Raw genomic sequence first — 10,129 nt, 5'->3', positions numbered from 1 at the left:
AGTTCTACTTAGCTATTTGAATGATTGAAATATATTTTATTACTGCATATACAGATTATGAAATTTATTAGTACTCAATTTTGTCGATTTTTGTATAAAGTTTTTAAATGTCTGAAGACGATTATTTTTTTTCATTCTAAATTTAATTTGCACCAAACCTATTTCGGCTAATCCCTTATTAGAAAAAGAGATTCAAAAAGATTACCTCAATGTAAAGTGTATATCTATGTAGTAGTAAAAATAAAATCTTTTTCAATTGTTTCAAACAATTTTAATCTTTTTAAATCTCTTTTTCTAATAAGGGACAGTTGATCCTTCCAATAGTTATTTGTTTGTTTCAAAAATTATGCCATCCTTTTCTCAAGTCAAACTTCGAAATCACATTTTAAATTTTTATTGTCTTGTTTTATTTGCTCATTATTTTTGTTTAGATCTACGATAATCTTGTATAAAAGTTTATATATTTTTTTTTATTTATTTATATAAGTTTATATATAACTTCTATTTGGATCAATAATAATCTTAAATAAACATTACAATATCTTTTTTAATTTTTTAAATATTATACTTCGCGTAATGCATCTCCGAAAACCCAAATTTGTGTTATTATAAAATAACAAATTGGCCAAGAACAGCCAGACTTTGGGCGATAAATGGATATTAATTGCAAAACATTAATGTCCGCAATAGACGGCGACCAGCGTTTAACCAAGTATGGCCCGTTGACATATCCCTATAACTGGCCAATCGTTGGCTACCAGATATCGGCCGATGGTTGGGATTGTTTCCATTAACAGCAACTTTGTATGGGATCTTGGTAAACCTATATTGTTCCATGCCCGGACTATAACTGGGAAATCAGCCTTGGCCATTCCAATGATTACCCAGGCTTGGGCCAAGACTGAATAACCTAGCCTTGGCCAAGCCTAGAACCACCTTAACTTGGACCGAGATTGTGTAACCTAACCTCTGTCGTTTAATGATAACCCTAATATGGACCGGGACTGAATGACCTAGCCTTGGCCGTTGAATGATAACCCTAACATGGGCTAAGACTGAATGTCCTAGCCTAGGTTCAAATCTCGATTGGAGCATATGCGATTTCCAGTTTATTTCTATAATTAGCGAAAGTTAGGTCTAAATTAAGAGTTATATCGTCTAAACTGACTTTAGCTCTTCATCAAAATTGAAATAAATTAATTACAATTAAAAAATTTCTTTTTTATCATTTCAACTAACAACTACTCATTGTACACGGAAAGAAAACTATATGAAAAATTACGGTAAAACATCGTAATTTTTAGTATAGAATATTGTAATGCCGGACCTAAACTCAAACATCGTAATTTTTACGATGCAATATCGTAAATTTCTATCACTTAAATTAAAAAGAAGCTTAGGTTACCGAAAAAAATAGTTCTGCACCACCGAGGAATCGAACCCGGAGACCTCTTCGCCACAAGTCCAAGGTTTATCTCCTCACGCTATCAGAGGAACTTCTAAATCTTATGTTCAGTCACATAATAAGACCCTCCATACAGTAATTGGTCATCTTTTGGTGGTGGCGCCGCAAACTACTAGACTCTGTCTTTCTTTTATTAAAACATATAGTATGCGTCCTTATTCACTTGCTCTTACAGAAAAAAAATTTACTAAATAACATCGTAATTTTCAATAATTCAAATTGTATTCTGTAGACGGCAGCATCGTAAAAATCAAGATACTAAAAGTATAGTCCTGGATTACGATATTACTATTGTAATTTTTCATATAATTTTTTTTCCGTGTATACAAAATAATTTAACCGTTTGGTAGAATTTTACTATTTTATTTCAAAGAATTCAATTTATTCGAAATTGGGTTCTTAATACTAATTCCCATGTACACGGAAAAAAGAAAACTCGAAAAATTACAGTATTAAATGTAAAATCGGTCCCGTCGTAATCAAAACTAGAAAAATTACAGTTTGAAATAACATTTTTCTAAATTCAGTTTTTTAATTTAATATTCAGAGCTTTCAATGTAAATATTACATTCTACAATATAATTCTTATAAAATCTGTAATAATTACATTTGAAACTGTAATTTTTTCAGTTTTCATCACGAACCGCCACGTTGTATTATATACTGTAATTTTTCGAGTTTACTTTTTTCCGTGTAGGACTCCCCTTGACTTGAATGACGAAGCCAAGCTTGCACCAACACTGGGTAACTCAGCCTTGGCCGTTCCTTTGGTAAACCAGACTTGGACCAAGGCTGGGTTAACTAGCCACGGCCGTCCAATGGCGCGCCAGACTTGAGCCAAGACTGGCTCATCTAGCTTTGGCCATTTGATGGTGCGCCAGACTACGGCCAAGGATGGGTAACCTAGTCTTGGCCATTCAATGGAAAATCCAAAGTTAAATAATCATTGAGTATTATAATTTTTAACAGTAAATATTTTTTTTTAACGAATATATGTTAGCAAATGCTAAAAAATTGAAAATTTATTATTTGTTCAAAATAATTGCATATCGTCAAAATTGATGTAGTCTTAAAAAATTGAAATACAATAATTTACGGTTGAATGTTTAACATTGATAAATAAATAAATAAATATATATATATATATATATATATATATATATATATATATATATATATATATATATATATATATATATATATATATATATATATAATAGTTAAATCTTTGGCCACACAAGGGCGCTTCCGATCATCTCAGTTTTATGTTATTTTGATTTTTTTTTGTAATGAAAGAGCGTTGAAACGTGCACTTTTGAATTTTCCAAATTTTTTTTAAGCTCTCCGAGCTCGAAGAGGTAGCTTTTCTATGATATTGAGTTCTTCGAGCTCCAAAGTCTGATAGAAGTTTGATAAAACACTATTTTTTGAATTTTCAAACCGCAATAACTTTTGAATCAATCAACCGATTTTCACGCGGTTGGCGGTATTCGACACAAGTCTTTAAAGCCTTATTAACAATCTTTAAGTTTGAATTGATCGAACTAGAAATTTCGGTGTAATTCCGAAAAAATACTTTTTTTGGTTTTCTTTTATTCACGATATCTCTCGAACAAATCGACCGACTTTTACGTTTTCGGCGGCGATCGACGCGGATTTTTAAGATTTAATAATTATTCCATTTCATCAAAAACGATCCAAAAAATAGTGTTGAAGTTATGTATAAAAAACACTTTTTTCAGTTTTCTTTCTTTCACGATATCTCTCGAACGAATCAACCGATTTTGACCGAATTTACGGCGATCGACGTGGTTTTTCAAGGTTAAGAGCCGATTAACTGATTAGAGCATATTATACTCGGTGTTATCTGTGGTGAAAAAAAATTTAAGATAATATCAAATGTAATCCAGATTATACTGTTATTTTTATATTATACTTAGTGTAATCTCCGATTTGATCAAGTAATTTTTCTGGTTATACCATGTAAGATTACACTGGATATAATCCAAAAAAATATCTCGTATAATTTAAATAATACTAAGTAGAATCTTGGATTATACCATTTTTTCGAAAATTGTGCTATTCAACTTTTTTCTTATTTAATTTATAAATTTTTTTGAAAATTTGTGAAAATCAATTTTTTTTTAATTGTTTATTTTTTATGTATTTAAAAAAAAAAATATATCAATAAAGTCAAATAAAAATTTCGTTCAAAAAAGTAAGTTGAAATGGTGACCCCACTTAAAAATATTTATCAAAAATTTTTCAATCCCAAATTCTCGAAAATATTGTGCTTAAATGCTCTTTAAATATTTTTTATCCATGCATTGCATTGCATTTTTGAAAAATACATAATAAAATGAAAAATTAAAAAAAAAATTAGTTATCACAATTTTAACAAATTTCACAAATTTAAAAAAAAAAATTGGAAAACTTATAAATTAAAAAAGAAAAAAGTTAAATACCTTTCATTTCGGGTGAGGCCAAATGGTGTTTTATTTTTCTTGAAATAGCATTTTTTTTAAATGAATTTTGAAAATTGCCGACATAAAATTATCAATGTAAACGATTTTGACTGCATAAATATCGTGTGCTTGAGGGTATTCACAAACTTGCCATGTAAACTTATAGTAGCTCGAATAAAATGTTCACATCTGTTTAAACACAATTATCCAAATGGTTGTCAATTTATAAGTAATAAAATATAAAAATTGAGACTTTTCACTTTTAATTAACTCAATTAATATCGCCAATTTTACTAATGAATTTCTTAAGCTTCCTATGAAAATCAAAATTTCAAAACTTCACCATGTTATTGCTTTAATTTAGTCTTGGATACATGAATTCAAATCAGATGCCAACTATACAATCAATAAACTACACTGATTGCCGCAAAACTAATCAAAATTAAACAGTTTACTCAAAAAGTAACATTTTTCTAAAATTTTTAAAACATTTTATTTTATAGTAATTTACAATAATTAGATAGTCGGCAGTTTATAGTAATTTGAATTTTTTTTTTTCATTTAGATTTTATCGATATCTTTTAGAATTGAAGCGGTTGAGGAGATTTCAAGAAACCATCTATTGATTAAAAAAATTTCTAAATATACATTCAAAAAAAATTTTATTCTTGTGGAAGAAAATGACCTTGTTAACGAAATTTGGAAAAAAATATAAGTTAAAAAAAAATTTTTTTTACTATTTAATTGTTATATTATTTTCGTTTTATAAAATTAATTTTTCTTGTATTGAGGTGCTTCACCTTGAGTCCTATCATACTTTTACTGACATTATTTAAAATCAATGTCATTACCTCCGAGTGTTTTAAAAGAAAAAGTTGTATATAAAACGTTTTTTCATTTGTTAAAAAACGACATATTTGTAACTTAATAAAAAAAAATAACGCAATTACACTTTCAATTGAACCACGTGATAAATATAAAATACTCAAGCCTACATTTATGTTTTCAAAAATTACATCTAGTATATATAACATCCCACATTTTGCTATGATGTAAGTTGAATTTTTAATAAATTGAAATTCTTTTGTACACGGATAAAAAAATTGAATTAAGTAAAAAAAATTTCCAATAAAAATATTGTTTTGAAAGACAATTGTGTTGAATCAAGCAAAGAAGTTCTGAAATAAAATAAAATTTATTTAAATAATCGTAAATTTTTTAATTTAAAAATTTTTCAGCGATGATCAAATTCTTGAAAAAGAATGTTTTTAGATGAAGTTATTCTTTTCTTGCATCAAATTAATTTTTTCATTAATATATCCAAAGAAATGGAATATTTTTAACTAATAAAAGTATCGCAATACTAATTATCTGCTAATGAAAATAAAAAATTAATTTTTAAATGTAATTAATTGTTATTGTAATTTAAATTACCAATAAATATGATAGTCTTACATAAGAATTCAGCAATCTTAAGTCATATGATAGAAAATATTCGTAACAAGTGCAATATAATTTAAAACTATGTTAAATACCTAAGCAGAAAACAAATAAAAACAGTTTGTAATTATTCAACAAATAGTAAGGATTAATTAAAAAATCATCTTGACTGTTTCTGCTTATCAATAAAATATTAATGTATGTTTTAAAACGAGTAAGTCATTAAACCAAAAACACACCCGATAAAATTTAAAAATATTTAGAATTAAAAATATATATATATATATATATATATATATATATATATATATATATATATATATATATATTTTTACATATTAATAGAATACAAATCAATAAATAATTATCCTTGCAAATTCTAAAGAAGTAAAGGTCATATTACTTCCGGTAACCTTAAAGAGAAAAATAAATTCATATATTGTTTGCTCAAACAGGATATTTGATAGGTTGATGAAAGTTCAAAGATCAACACTATGCCAACGGTGCAATCGTCGTTGGTAAATAAACGATGATTGAATGCAACACCTTGAGGTAATAAGGAAAAACTAAAATACGCTAACACATGTCCACATTATTGGGGATCGTGGTGAGTGTCGCTGAGGTATTACCACTGTAAACCGACTGACTGTCAGTGACAAGTAGAAGGAGAGAGTTGACGGTACCAATATGGCGGTGAGGTTAAAAGCAATGTTCCAGCCTAATATTCAACAGTACGCTATCGCTAAGAGGACAAAGCCACGTCGGTGCAAAGTTTAATCAACGCCTTATAACAATAACATCTATCGTGTCTGTTATTTATCAACTATCATTACCATTAAACTAATTATTTTTGCTAATGATTATCGCACCACGAGGCTTCCTCAGTTTATATCTTTACATAAATTTTTTTATTTTAGTAAAAATAATTAATACATAACCAGTGACGGCCACAAATATCTTAATAAATATTTTTGACATTTATAAAAACGTGTGAATAACTAAATATTTAAATTAATGTAAGATAATATAAAAGAATTAGAAATAACAATAACAACTACAAGTGTATTAGAAGATAGTGCTGTGAGTTTTGATAAGTTACTAAAGGAAATACTGTCAAGGTAAGAAAATACTGTCAATGTATAGTACTCACTTAGCTCACGTAATTATTTTAGAGTTTGATCATTAATTATCAAGTGGAATGACGCATGGAATTTTTTTATATAATAAACGAGTAACAATAGAATAATGACTTTGGATATTATTTTCTATACATATTGGTAATTTTCTGTTAGAAATAATTATTTAAAACATTTTTATTCAGTGAAGATGTAATAATCACACCGCGTGATCCCTTCTACGTTATGTGCGGCAACAATTGTCTGATTACGCAATAATGATTATCTATCCACGAGTTACGAGTACTAGCGACAAAGTGTGTCAACCAGTACTTTGGGTCATAATAAACTTGACAAATTGGCACATTCTCTTTTTCGACTGTTAATGGAGCTCTACTGAAAAAATATGACTCAGCTTTACTCAGCTCATTCATTTTCAAAGCACGTGGGTTTGCTTTAGCCTTAGACACTGACACTAGTTACTCGTACTTCGTACAATGCGGATATATATTCACAATTTTTTATTCTTTTTCTTTCTGCATGTTTATTTCTTTTTTTTTTCGTATTCTCATTAAAACATGTTATCCTTGACAAAAGCGGAAGTTTGCGAAAATAATGGCTCATCGTGGAGGTTAATGTGTTTTATTAAATACATAAATAAATATTCGAATATAATGATAATATAATTTTTATAGCTATTATAAAATTAAATTAGTTAAATAAAAATTTAATAGAGATTTTAGTTTAATTTAATAGTATCGTGAATTAGCCAATCGTCACTTGAAATATAATAATGCTTACATAAATATAATTTGTTGCTTAGCGGCTCAACAATATCGTATATTTATTTAAATTCTATTTTGCTCCCACAATACCAGTTGCGTGATGCGGTTTGAAAATGGCTCGAACGGTATAAGAATTTATAATTCAAAATTGCAATAAAACAATATTTAATGCGTTCTCCTGATTATCAACAATTAAATTTTTATAATCGTCTTGTATTTTCGACTTATCATTTCATCCATTAAAATTATAATTAATAAATAATTAATGTTAGAAGTGTATGAAAATATTATATAAGAAAAAATTTAATCGGTACATTTAGAGTTATGTCAAGAATCTATGAGGTAAATAGTTATAGCATATTTTGATGGCTGTAATTATAAGAAATTGTATTTTAATTGAAAACATCATAATCTTCATGGAGTTGTAATCGACAATTTACTTGATGGATGGAAAAATAGAAAACAACTTAAATATTCAATCAATTGAATTTAAAATTTTCTTTAATTAGATGCAATGAAAAATCGAAATTTTTTGAATGACGCAAGTTCATGTTTTCTCTTTCCAAAATTCTGAGTAATTGTTGATTAAAAGATCAGAATTCTCAAAAATTATTTGTATCTATATATTAATATTTTACCTTGTAAGATAAGTTAAAGAATAAAATATTGGAACTTATATAAGAAGATTCCACCTCTACTTACTAACGATCCAGTATTGAGAGGTCTATACAAGTCCAAAGTGTTAAAACGACAACCTAATAGCAAAACTATGCACTTTCCCTGGTAGTTTGACTGGCTCGACGTTGTACTCCGTATAATTCCAGTATTTTTCACTCTCGACAATCAACCTGTTCACTTGTGATGATGTACATATTACATACAAATGTATCCTCTACTTATATGTATGTGGGTATATGTATTTACGATAGTCCCAGATAGGTTATTAGAAAAAAATAAATTCTATTTCAGCTGAATATGTTTAATTTTAACCTGATCTTTAGTAACTTTAACTATAATGGATTTGCAATATATTTTTCTTATTAGTAAACTGTTTAACTTCGTTATGCAATAGAGCCAAAACAATTCACGACAGAAATATGTTTTTCAAAAAAATACTTGCACAAAAATGAAAAAAAAAAAATTTGATAGCAGAAAACTTTTATATAGATAATTAGACGAATATTTACAAGTAAAATTATCTCGTTAAATAATTCAATTAATTGACGTGTAAGCCATTCTCGGAAATAATGACATATCTATATGACGTAGATATTAATACGTTTAGCCTAACCACATGTAAAATTCGTTAGAGGTTCATTTCATTACCAGTAAGTTCATAATTAAATTTAATTTTATCACGAACGTAAGAAATTAAATTGACGTATTGTGAACGTATTGAACTTGAATTGAACCTTAGAAAAGTATTTGGAAATTTTTAATTAATGCTGAAAAAATTTTACGACAAAATTTTTTGCCCGCGATGAAAAAAATTATTTGACAATAATTTTTTTTTTCTTCAACTCGATGTTTTTGTTCACAACAATGCGAATCACTTATATACGGTAACACGAGATTTGACCTGACGACAAAATATTTGCAATTTATAAAGTTTTATTAAGATATTCCTTTATTTTTTTTAATAATATTTTTTTAACAAATATAATAATAATAAATACGTTGTATAATTATGATACAAATGAAATAAATAATTATGATGATGATGATTGATTAATGTTATTATAATATTTACGATTAGTTTCGTTGGGTTTTTGTTGCAGGTATTTTGTTATCAGATAAATTACAGAATTTTAATTGAATTATTTTATTTTATCATACATCATACACAAGAAATAATTTTTACGATCAGTTGTGAGTTGAACGATTGTTGTCAGGACTCTCAGTTACGTCTACTGACTTGATAATAATACATTTAATTGTTAATTATCTAAATTTAAAAAGACATGACTTGCACTTAAAATTAAATTAATAGAAGACGTAAACTCAGCATGTAAATAGAAAAAAAATTTCTTTATAGTCAAATTAGTATGAGGTTCACAAAATATTTCTATCTTGTAAGACATGTTTACTTTTTCTAAATTATATACATCTATATTTACTATATATCACATCAGAACTAAGATACTAATTCTAAATACTGAGCAATGTCGAAAAATATAAACTTTTATTCTCAAGTAAATAATATATATATATATATATATATATATATATATATATATATATATATATATATATATATATATATATATATATATTACGTACTCAACAAAAAATATACATTCTGATTAGTAAATACGTATACGTTTCACTATTGCAACATATTATTTCATGATAAAATAATGAAATATATTAAATCTATATACTAGTTATTGTATTGAGTTAAATTTTGAATAAACTGCATTTAACAGAAACCTAACAATTTTTAGGAATTTTTCAGCGAAAAAATTATTATAAAGAAAATTAAATTTAATATTTCACATCTGAAAATTTTAAAAAACTATAAACGTACTTTTTTAAAAATATATTCTTAGTAATAATTTAGTTTTTAAACATTAACAAAAAAATTATTAGACGTATGTTGATTTCAGCATCATTGATTTCATAAATTTTAATATTTAATTTTAGTTAGAAAATAATTATAATCGAATGAATTATCGAAGTTAAATTATCGTATTGGTAATCTTGAAACGCCTGAAGTTATTACCGAATATCATAAAATAGTCATTGATGACTTTTTATAATTTTTACGTCGCTCTCTTGTTAAAGAATAAATAAATAAATAATTGATGACTGTCTCATACGTCAAAACTGAACCTCATGATTAGTTTACTTCGTAATGCA

The 10,129-nt window shown here is 26.7% G+C and overlaps 1 protein-coding gene across 4 annotated transcripts in view; it reads left to right on the top strand.

Annotated features, from left to right (window-relative positions):
- Positions 1-6,032: 6,032 nt before the first annotated feature.
- Positions 6,033-10,129, top strand: part of LOC141534981 (very long chain fatty acid elongase AAEL008004-like) — a 46,563-nt gene continuing 42,466 nt past the window's right edge. The window contains exon 1 of one of the 4 annotated variants that reach the window (XM_074254669.1): positions 6,033-6,488. The gene's annotated coding sequence lies outside the window, so the exon portion shown is untranslated. The remainder of the gene's footprint in view (positions 6,489-10,129) is intronic. The other 3 variants (XM_074254671.1, XM_074254672.1, XM_074254670.1) reach the window with 3 other exon arrangements.

This window comes from Cotesia typhae, unplaced genomic scaffold (assembly GCF_013202065.1).
Source record: "Cotesia typhae breed Kobodo isofemale line unplaced genomic scaffold, CoteBio_Ctyphae scaffold_13, whole genome shotgun sequence".
Taxonomy (NCBI): Eukaryota; Metazoa; Arthropoda; class Insecta; order Hymenoptera; family Braconidae; genus Cotesia; species Cotesia typhae.
The sequence above is the reverse complement of the archived record's forward strand: the minus strand, read 5'-3'. Positions and strand labels throughout refer to the sequence as shown.